Source organism: Physeter macrocephalus, chromosome 20, assembly GCF_002837175.3.
Source record: "Physeter macrocephalus isolate SW-GA chromosome 20, ASM283717v5, whole genome shotgun sequence".
NCBI lineage: Eukaryota > Metazoa > Chordata > Mammalia > Artiodactyla > Physeteridae > Physeter > Physeter macrocephalus.
Window position 1 is genome coordinate 58,502,539 of NC_041233.1, and position 10,682 is coordinate 58,513,220.

Consider the following 10,682-nt stretch of genomic DNA (forward strand, 5'->3'; position numbering starts at 1 on the left):
GCACAGGCTCCGGACACACAGGCTCAGCGGCCATGGCTCACGGGCCTAGCCGCTCTGCGGCATGTGGGATCTTCCCGGACCGGGGTATGAACCTGTGTCCCCTGCATTGGCAGGCGGACTCTCAACCACTGCGCCACCAGGGAAGCCCCTTTGTTTGAAGACTTTTGATTACTGATTCAATCTCCCTATTAATTACAGGAATAGTCAGATTTTCTAGTTCTTCATGATTTAATCTTGGTAGATTTTGTGGCTCTAGGAATTTGTCCATTTCATCTAGTTATCTGATTTGTTGGCATCCAATTGTTCACAGTACTCCTATCCACTGGTTCTGTAGAACCAGTGCTAATGTCCCCACTTTCATTTCTGATTTTAGTAATGTGAGTCTTTACAGCTTTGTTCCCCACCCCTTTTGGTTGGTGATGTCAGATAATTAACATCTTTATACATAGTACACTCAAAAACAAAGTTATGATTCTTTAAAATACACTAGTCTCAAATTATGTAGAAAACAAGATTTGGAGTGAGAAACCTAAGTTACAGTAATACTAGCTTTTACACTGATAGTTTTTTTTTTTTCTTTAAATGTATTAGTCTCTTAAGTCATGTAGAAAAAGTGTAGTTACAAACCACTGTTACAATAACACTAGCTTCTGCAATTGCCAATGTACTCACCTTTACTGAGATCTGTATTTCTCTGTAGGCTTCAAAGTACTGTCTAGTGTCCTTTCATTTCACCCTGCAGGACCCCCTTGAGCATTTTTTGTAGGGCAGGTCCAGTGGTCACATACTCCCTCAACTTTTGGTTATCTGGGAAAGTCTTGATTTCTCCCTCGCTCTTAACAGTTTTGCCAGATATAGGATTCTCGTTTGATAGTTTTTCTCTTCTAGCATTTGACTATATCGACCCATTGTCTTATGGCCTCTGAAGTTTCTAACAAGAAGTCTGAGGATCCCTTGTATGTGATGAGTTACTTCTATTGTGCTTTCAGGATTCTCTTTGTCTTTTGAAAGTTTGATTATAATGTGTCTTGGTGTGGGTCTCTGAGTTCTTCTTACCTGGAGTTTACTGAGCTCCTTGGATGTTTATATTCACGTATTTCATTAAATTTGACATTTTCAGCCATTATTTCTTCACATATTCTCTCTGCCCTTTTCTCTCTCTCTTTTCCTTCTGTGACTCCCACTATGCTTATGTTGGTCTTCTTAATGGTGTCCCATGTGTCCTTTAGTCTATTGGCTTTTCTTCCATCCTTTTCTTCTTCAGATTCAGTAATTTCCATTGTCCTATCTTCAAGTTCGCTGAGTCTTCTGTCTGCTGAAATCCGCCTTTGAATCCTTCTAATGAATTTTTCATTTTAGCTATGTATCAATACTATTCAGCTCCAGAATTTCCTTTTGGTTCTTTCTAAGTTTTCTATCTCTTTATTGATATTTCCATTTTGTTCACACATTGTTTTCTTGACTTTTTCCATATCTCCCTTTAGTCTGTTGGGTGTCGTTAGAACAGTTACTTTGAAGTCTTTGTCTAGTGTATCAGCTGTTACATGTTTTTCAGAGACGGCATCTGTTGATTTTATTTATTTATTTATTTGGCTGCATCGGGTCTTTCGTTGCGGCACGTGGGGTCTTTCGTTGCGGCACGTGGGGTCTTTCGTTGCGGCACGTGGGCTTTCTCTAATCTAGTTGTGGCACGTGGGCTCCGAGCACATGGGCTCTGTAGTTTGTGGCACCTGGGCTCTAGTTGAGGCCTGTGAGCTCAGTAGTTGTGGTGTGCGGGCATATTGGCCCCACGGCATGTGGGATCTTAGTTCCCTGACCAGGGATCGCACCTGCGTCCCCTGCGTTGAAAGGCGGATTCTTTACCACTGGACCACCAGGGAAGTCCTGATATTTTTCTTTTTCTTTGAGTGAGCCATACTTTGCTGTTCCTTTGTATGCCTTGTGATTTATTTTATTTTTACTGGATTTTTGAATTTAATAATGTGGTAACTCTGGAAATCAGATTTCCCCCTTCCCTAGGGTTTGCCTGTTTTTCTTATTGTTTGGTTTTTGTTTTTGATTGTTGTAGATGGTCTCTTTGCTGAGGATCAGTCTGAGATGTAAGCTGAAGGTCTTCCCAGGTTTTTTCTGAGCCTTTGCCTGGGCGTACACAGTCACTTTCTAATTTTCTCCATATATGCAGTTGTTTTTAAATGTCCTAGTCTTTTAAGTCTGGCTCCAAAAGGGGAAAAAGTGAAAAATGGAAGGGGGAGAAGGGGTCTGGCCTTTTAATCCCCCTGGAAGTCATTTCAGCCAGAGGGAAGGGGCTGAAATAGGGTCGGGGAGGCACAGTGACAGTGGCCACCCACCTTCTTGTCTGCGCTCTGTGATCAGAAGCAGCCATCAGCACTCAGAGCAGAGATGCCGATATTTGGAGGACAGTGTCCTTTTTGCCCACCCTAGCTCCCACAAGCTGTGGGCAGTGGTTCCAGGAAAACATGCACAGTTGTCTGCCAAGGGGTTGGGGGTGGAGGATGGGTAGCTCCTACTGTGCTAAGAGCCAAAAACGACCAGGGGGTGGAAGGGAGGGGAGGAGAAGGGCTCTAGGCTTTTAAATCCCCTGGAAGTCACTTCAACCAGAAGTGAAGGGGCTGTGACAATGTGGGGAAGGTACAACAACAACGGCCACCCACCTTCTTGTCTGCACTCTGTGATCAGAAGCAGCCATCAGCACTCAGAGCAGAGATGCCGATATTTGGAGGACAGGGTCCTTTTTGCCCACCCTAGCTCCCACAAGCTGTGGGCAGTGGTTCCAGGAAAACATGCACAGTTGTCTGCCAAGGGGTTGGGGATGGAGGATGGGTAGCTCCTACTGTGCTAAGAGCCAAAATTGACTGACATTCACCACAATTTACCATCTAAGTCTTCCCGTGGACGTTGCAAGCCTTCAAAGTTCCAAAATGGTTGGATCAGACAGATTCTACCAATGCAGTTATTGTCTAGGTGGGAGATAGATTCCTGGTGCTTCATACTGTGGCATCTTCCCAGAATCCCCTCCCTCATTTAGTTTTATAAATATTCCCTTGTCAGATTTTTGACTGGATATTTCCTTTTTGCCTAACCATAATGGACATAATGAAGGCTTGGAAACATGCAGAAGATGCCACCCTGGCTCTGGTTAAGAGCGCTGTCTTGTTAAGGCTAAGTTGTTGCTGCCTAACAACAACTCCCCCTCCCGGCCCTCCAAATTTAGTGGCTTAAAACAACCACCATTTTATTGGTGGTGATGCGAAGTTCAGGAATTTATCACGGGTGGTGATCTCCGCTCTAGTGATGTTTGTTGGGCTCACTCACGGGGCTGCGTTCACTTGGTGGCTGGAAGGTCTGAGGTGTCCTCACTCACGTGTCTGCGGCCTCATGCTGGCTGTCACCCGGAGCGCCACGGTTCTCATCCTCGGGGCCTTCTCTCCGCACGGCCTTCTCTCTGGCAGGATAGGCTGAGCTTCTTTACGTGGTGCCTGGTTTCCCAGGCAGTGGGAGCTGTCAGGACTCTTAGGGCCCAGGCCCAGAACTGGCACAGCAGTCGCTTCTGATGATTCTGCTGATCAAGTCACAGGGCAGCTCAGGTTCAGGTAGAGAGGAAGTAGAGTCTACCTCTTGACAGGAAGAGTAGTCCTACGTCTGCAGGTTTAGGAGGAGTTGTTGGTACCCGTCTTTGAAGAATATCTCCCACAGGAGTCTAGACAGGCACTTGACTCGATATAGACTCAAAACAACTAAATTATAATGAAGTTCAAATTGAATATGAGATTTCCAGGGCACCCCACTTCTCCCCTATTAGAATGTACGCTCCACGCGGGCAGGGATTTTTATCTGTTTGGTTCATTGCTTCATTTCCAGCCTGAGAGCAGTGCCTGGCTTGTGATAGAGGCTCAGTGAGTATCTGTTGCAGGAAGGACCGCTTGATGGTGATGGTAGTAGCAGAAGGGTTGGTGTAGAACACCTCCATCAGAGAAGGCTGCAGAGACAATATGAATCTGCAGCCAAGTCTGCGAAAAGAGTGATGGACGTGAATCAGTGCCTCAGAGGTGGGGAGACGATGCTTATTCACTGTTCCACAACATTGAGGCCCGCCCATGCCAGATGTGAGGGGGAAGTAACAGACCTTCCTTTGAGGAAGGGGATCCCAACATCACAGTGTATGACATGCGCTAAATCGTAGAAAAGAGAGGAGTCTTCTTGGGATGACAGTGGGAGGCTTCAGCATGGGCGTGCTCGGATAGGAGTGAGTAAGGTGAGTGTGACTGAAACTGAGCTGAAGACATGGCTAAAAAATGATGGTTATGGGGTGTGCGTGTGACTGAAAAATTTCCAGAGGCTTGAAAATAGTCACCTTCAGGATATATTTATACATCCTGAAATGGTGAGGGTCTCCCCCTCTAAGTCCTTAAACATATGTTATGTGATGAAAACTAGATTTGAGAGTTTCTGAATTTGGTGTAAAATTATTTAATATCAGTGATAAGGAGGGACTTCCCTGGCGGTCCAGTGGTTAAGACTCCGTGCTTCCACTGCAGGGGGAGCGGGTTCCATCCCTGGTCTGGGAACTAAGATCCCACATGCCATGCAGCATGGCATAAAACAAAAACAAAAAACAGTGATAAGGAGTGTGTCAAGGGAGACCATTCATTATTAGGATTGGTGAGTTAATTGATGGTGATTATTCACCTTGCTGTAGTTTTATAATGCTTTTAGAACTTTGCGGAGATCATTGCCAAATACATGTGCCAGGGTGTAAAGCAAAAATATAAAATTATTAGTATGTAGTAGTATCTTCTCTCCCTCCTTCTGCTGGGGAAGTGATCTCAGCCCTTGTTTGTGGTGAGTGAACCAGGAGAGGAGATGGATAAAGGAATGAGATGAGCATTCTGAACATTGAGTTCCATTAGGTAAACAGGAGTATTTTTAAAGTCCTCTCCCCTGAGTCACTTCTGTCCATATAGACGAGCAAACCACAGTCACTGAACCTGTGGCAGCATGTCCGGATGAGCAGGGGAACCTTTTGTTATCTTTTCAATCATCTTGAACAGCTCCTGAAGAAAGTTACTCTTCCTTCAGTGAATAACTTTTGCCTTATCTATAAACTTAGTTGTGGTCTTCTTTTTTCTTGCCTTTTTCTCCTGAGGCTACTTCAGCAAATAAAATTTTTAAAAATTGAGGCTTGCCCGATGTGCCAGGGAAGAAAAAATACTTGTTTTGTGTGAGCTCTTAGTTGAAGTGAGTCATGTCTAACTACACTAAGAAAATGAAACACTTAAAGGAACTTTGGGTTTTTTAAAATGTCCTCTTCACTCGTTGAACTCTAGAGCTCCTGGCTCATTGAAGGTTATTAGTATGGTAGGAATAGTGTCATTTATATATTTAATTTTTTGGCTGCACTGCACAGCACATGGGATTCTAGTTCTCCAACCAGGAATCGAACCCGTATCCCCTTCAGTGGAAGCGTGGAGTCTTAACACCTGGACCACCAGGAAAGTCCCCCATGTCATTTATAATAGCAGTCATCACAGCCCCTTACATTTCATGTCCATTGGGCTTTCAGGTGGACAGGGCACAAGGCCAGTGAGGGGGGTAAGGAGAGAACAAGCCCAATTCCTAATCTAGAACACTCCTCACCGAAACTTCATACTGCGTTTCTTTTGTGTAAATTTTTTTTTTTTTTTGGTTTATTAGCTCATGTCTTTCATTAATCAGTGTACAATTACTTGTCTTCCGGTTTCTTGAAACAATAGATTAGGTCACATTTGCCACAATAGCATCTGCCAAAGTGGCTGGCCGTGGAAACTCCAGCACCGCATTCATCTGAAGGGCACTCCCTGCGAAGGTGGCTGATTTTACCATTCTCATCCACCTTACGGTATTTCAGGACAGCCAGCTTAGCCTTCTTTCTCTTATGCTTGCTCTTCTTGGGAGTGGTGTAGGACTTCTTCCTTTTCTTAGCACCACCGCGAAGTCTCCACACAGATGAAGAGTGGACTCCTTTGAATGTTGTAGGCAAAGTCCATCTTGCAGTTGCTGGCCAGCAGAGAAGTCTTTGCTGATCAGGAGGAATTCCTTTCTTATCCTGGATCTTGGCCTTTACATTTTCTATTGTATTCCAGGGTTCAACCTCCAGAGTGATGGTCATCACAATAATCTGCATCTTGGCTGCAGTTCCTCTGTGGATGGCAGATTCGAAAGCCTCTTTAGTGTAATCTTGGTCCTCTTTCTAACCCTTTCCACTTTTTTTTTTTTTTTTTTTTTTTTTGGCGGTACGCGGGCCTCTCACTGTTGGGGCCTCTCCCGTCGCGGAGCACAGGCTCCGGACGCACAGGCTCAGCAGCCATGGCTCACAGGCCTAGCTGCTCCATGGCATGTGGGATCTTCCCGGATCATGGCACGAACCCGTGTCCCCTGCATCGGCAGGCGGACTCTCAACCACTGCGCCACCAGGGAAGCCCCCCTTCCCGCTTTTTGATTTGTGAGGTGTGAGGGAATGTCTTTGTCCCTTCCTTAATGTGCATGCCTTGAATGGTTGTTTGAGGATGTGGAACTTTAAAGATCTTTGCAGAAATGTACCTTCTTGTTTCTTTTACCCCATCCTCCAACTAGATGGAGAATTTGCATTATTGTTGGAGAGTAAGATAACATCTCTGTCTCTTCAAGACTGAGACCCGTCAGGAAGGAAAAAAACTCTCCTCTACCCTTCTAGGTTCTTCTGGCTGGTCTAAGAATTAAATTGACATGAGTCACATCAACAGGAGAAAATCAAATTTAATCTTGGGTTGCCAGATGGGATGGGGATGTGGGGAGGAGAGAAATAGGTAAGGGATATTAACAGGTACAAACTTCCAGTTGCAAAATAAATGAGTCACGGGTTTGAAATGTACAGTGTGGGAATATATGTAAATCTTTGTATGGTGACAGATCATAACGATTTATTGTGGTAATCCTTTTGAAATGTCTAGAATTATCAAATCACTGTTGTGTAATATTAAACTATGTTAGTTCCTAGGTCAACTGTATTTCAGAAACAAACAAATTCATAGAAAAAGAGATGAGATTTGTTGTTACCAGAGGTGGGAGGGAGAGGGAAGAGGAATTGGATGAGGGTAATCAAAAGGTAGAAACTTCCAGTTATCAGAAAAATAAGTACTAGGGATGTAATGTACAACATGATAAATATAATTAACATTGCTGTGTGTTAACATATGAAACTTGTTAGGATTTACTATCAAGAATTTTCATCACAAGGAAAAAAACGTTTTCTGTTTCTTTAATTTGTATCTGTATGAGATGGTGGATACTCACTAATCTTGTGATAATCATTTCATGCTGTCAAATCATTATACTGTACATCTTAAACTTACACAGTGCTGTATGTATGTCAAGTATGTCATTAAAACTGGAAGAAAAATATTTGTTATGTATGGGAACTGCATATACATGAGAGGTTGAGAGACAGAAAGGTAAAATGAAGTATACATGCCATCCTGAACTAAGGAATGGGATAAGGGTCTGGGGCCTCCAAGTACAGGAGGGTCATTTACAAGACAAGAAGAGCAGACATTTGGTGATTAGATGTTTGTTCTCCATGTGGATGGGGTCACTTAGATAAAATTTCTCAGATAATAACCTTTTCTAAGAAAAATCTCCAGTATAAATTCTTCCCGGTAGTTAAGGGAGGGATAGAGGTTTCTCCTGAACCTGCAGGATCTTGATTGCCTTTAGCTCAATTGCCTCATGCAAAAATGGCACATTTTTGGGAGGCCTGTTCTGAACCCCTTTAGACCCAACTTTTTATATTTTCCATTGTGGTCCTAGGAAATTTGTAATTTTGAAAGAGTGTGCCCCCTTTGTTTACTCTTCTCCCTCATGAAATCCTTTCTAGCTAAAATGGGATAGAAATAATTGAAGAAAATAAAATATTGATTAAAATGGATATTTTTATTCTTTTCGGTTACTTCCTTTTAAAATTGTGGTATATGGTCTCAGGATTTGAAGTGTGACATCTAACTTTTTCCATTATGCTGTTATGCCACTTTTTCCTAATTGGTTTGCTTAGCTCTTAGAATTTTCATTACTTTATTTCTTAAATTCCATCATATGTAGTAAAGCCATACTAACTTGAGGGAGTAGAGGGAAGGCCAGGCTAAATTAGCTTAAAATCTTAAACACAGTATTTTTCAAGGAATGTTATATTGTCACTTGTGTGTATATGTATATGTACATAAAATGTAAATCACATGTTACCTAGCATGATCCTTAAGGAATTTGCAATTACCTGAGCCTTGGTTTTGCATGTAAATGGATACTTCTAAGTGCTTGAGGCTACTTTGAAAGAGTTCTTAATAGTTTAACCAGTAACCCTTAAAGTCTTGGTTATACTCATAGTAAACTTTAAAAAAAAAAATTCTCATAGCTAGGGTGAGAGTCCATTTAGCTCAGCTATGAAGTATTACGTTATTAAGTAGAATGGCGCTACTAGGATTTTTTTTTTTTTTTTTTTTTTTTTTAGAGAAAATCTATACTGTTCTCCATATACATGTGCATTTACATGACTATTACATCTACTATACACACACTGATGTGTATGTGCACATGTATTACAATCCCTGAGTACACCACATATTTGTGGACAATTTGAGGACATGATCTTTGGGTATAAACTACACTAAGCTTTCTGAAGGCAGAAATTGTGTCCCTTGGCATTCTTCTTCCAAAATAAACATACCTGCCAAAGACTGTGCTCTGGTACCCACCTCAGTTGGGGGCATCCTTTATGAGGAGCAGCTCCAATTCCTTTCTGCCTTTCTGTTTGGGTGCTAATGAATGGGAGGGGGGAGTATGTGTTGGGGGAAGGCTGGGAGGTTGAGCTGTGCACTGTCTACCTACTTGTGAGTGGGAGTGTGATTCCTTGCCCAACCCTGATTCTCTTGCCTGTCACATCATAATCGCAGTAGTTAATAGCACAGGCCCTGGATTTGAACCTTGGCACTCTCATTTTCTAGCCGTGGAATCTATCTAGAGCAGATCTAGTTGATCTCTCCAACCTTCAGTTCCCTGATCTAGAAAATGGATCATAATTACACCCTCCCAGGTATATGTACCCCCGGTTGGATTTTCGATAGTGGCAAATGGGTAATCCACGTGTTCCCCCATCCATGTATGCAACAAACTGGTGGGTATAAAATATTCAAAAAATTTCCAGAAATTTCCAAGAAACAAAACTTATTTTTGCTGCTTGCTAGCAACTATTTACATAACATTTATATTGTATTTACATCTGTTTACATAGCATTTACATGTATTAGGTATTATAAACAATCTAGAGATGATACAGAGTATCAGGGAGGATGTGCTTAGGTTATATGCAAATACTGTGCCATTTTGTATGAGGGAGTTGAGCATTCCTGGATTTTGGTATGGAGGGTGGTGTGGAACCGACCCCACCCCCATACCAAATGATGACTATATAACACAGGTTTCTGTATCTCCTTTCTAGGTAGTCAGTTCTTCTAGGACCTTGTCCTTGGCTTATTTGTAACTGACTTATAGAACTTGATATTCAGAAACTGTTAATTGAATGAATGAATACTCCCCTTTGAGCTTACCATACTATTTGGATTTTTGATAAATATATTTACTACTTGTGTGCATTAAAAAACATATAGTATGGGCTTCCCTGGTGGCGCAGTGGTTGAGAGTCTGCCTGCCGATGCAGGGGACACGGGTTCGTGCCCCGGTCCGGGAAGATCCCACATGCCACGGAGAGGCTAGGCCCGTGAGCCATGGCCACTGAGCCTGTGCGTCCGGAGCCTGTGCTCCGCAATGGGAGAGGCCACAACAGTGAGAGGCCCGCGTACTGCAAAAAACAAAACAAAACAAAACACAAACATATAGTAGAAACACACCATATAGGATGGTGTGTTTCATACTTTTCCAATGGCCAGGGTAGATTATTGGCCTGGTTTGGCTAGACATTTGTTAATTCAGTCATTCCTTGGTATCCTCAGGGGATTGGTTCCAAGACCCTGACAGATACCAAAATCCTAGGGTGCTCAAGTCCCTTATATAAAATGGTGTAGTATTTGCATATAACCTATGCCATTCTCCCTTATATTTTATATCATCTCTAGATTATTTATAGTATCTAATACAATATAAATGTTATATAAGTAGTTTAAATATAATGCAAATACTGTGTAAATAGTTGCCTGTGTGAAGGAAATTGAAGTTTTGTTATTTTTTTGCTTTTCTTTTCCTGAAATCTTTTTTTTTTTTAACATCTTTATTGGAGTATAACTACTTTACAATGGTGTGTTAGTTTCTGCTTTATAACAAAGTGAATCAGTTATACATATATATGTCCCCATATCTCTTCCCTCTTGCGACTCCCACCCTCCCTATCCCACCCCTCTAGGTGGTCACAAAGCACCAAGCTGATCTCCCTGTGCTATGCGGCTGCTTCCCACTAGCTATCTTTTTTTTTTTTTTTTTTTTTTTTCTGGCGGTACGCGGGCCTCTCACTGCTGCGGACTCTCCTGTTGCGGAGCACAGGCTCCGGATGCGCAAGCCCAGCGGCCATGGCTCACGGGCCCAGCCGCTCCGCGGCATGTGGGATCCTCCCGGACCGGGGCACGAACCCGTGTCCCCTGCATCGG

The 10,682-nt window shown here is 42.8% G+C and overlaps 1 protein-coding gene and 1 pseudogene across 9 annotated transcripts in view; one reads left to right on the plus strand and one right to left on the minus strand.

Annotated features, from left to right (window-relative positions):
* Positions 1-10,682, plus strand: part of CNNM2 (cyclin and CBS domain divalent metal cation transport mediator 2) — a 155,203-nt gene that overhangs the window by 56,849 nt on the left and 87,672 nt on the right. The gene's annotated exons all lie outside the window — the stretch shown is intronic.
* Positions 5,741-6,232, minus strand: LOC102990802 (ubiquitin-40S ribosomal protein S27a-like; annotated as a pseudogene).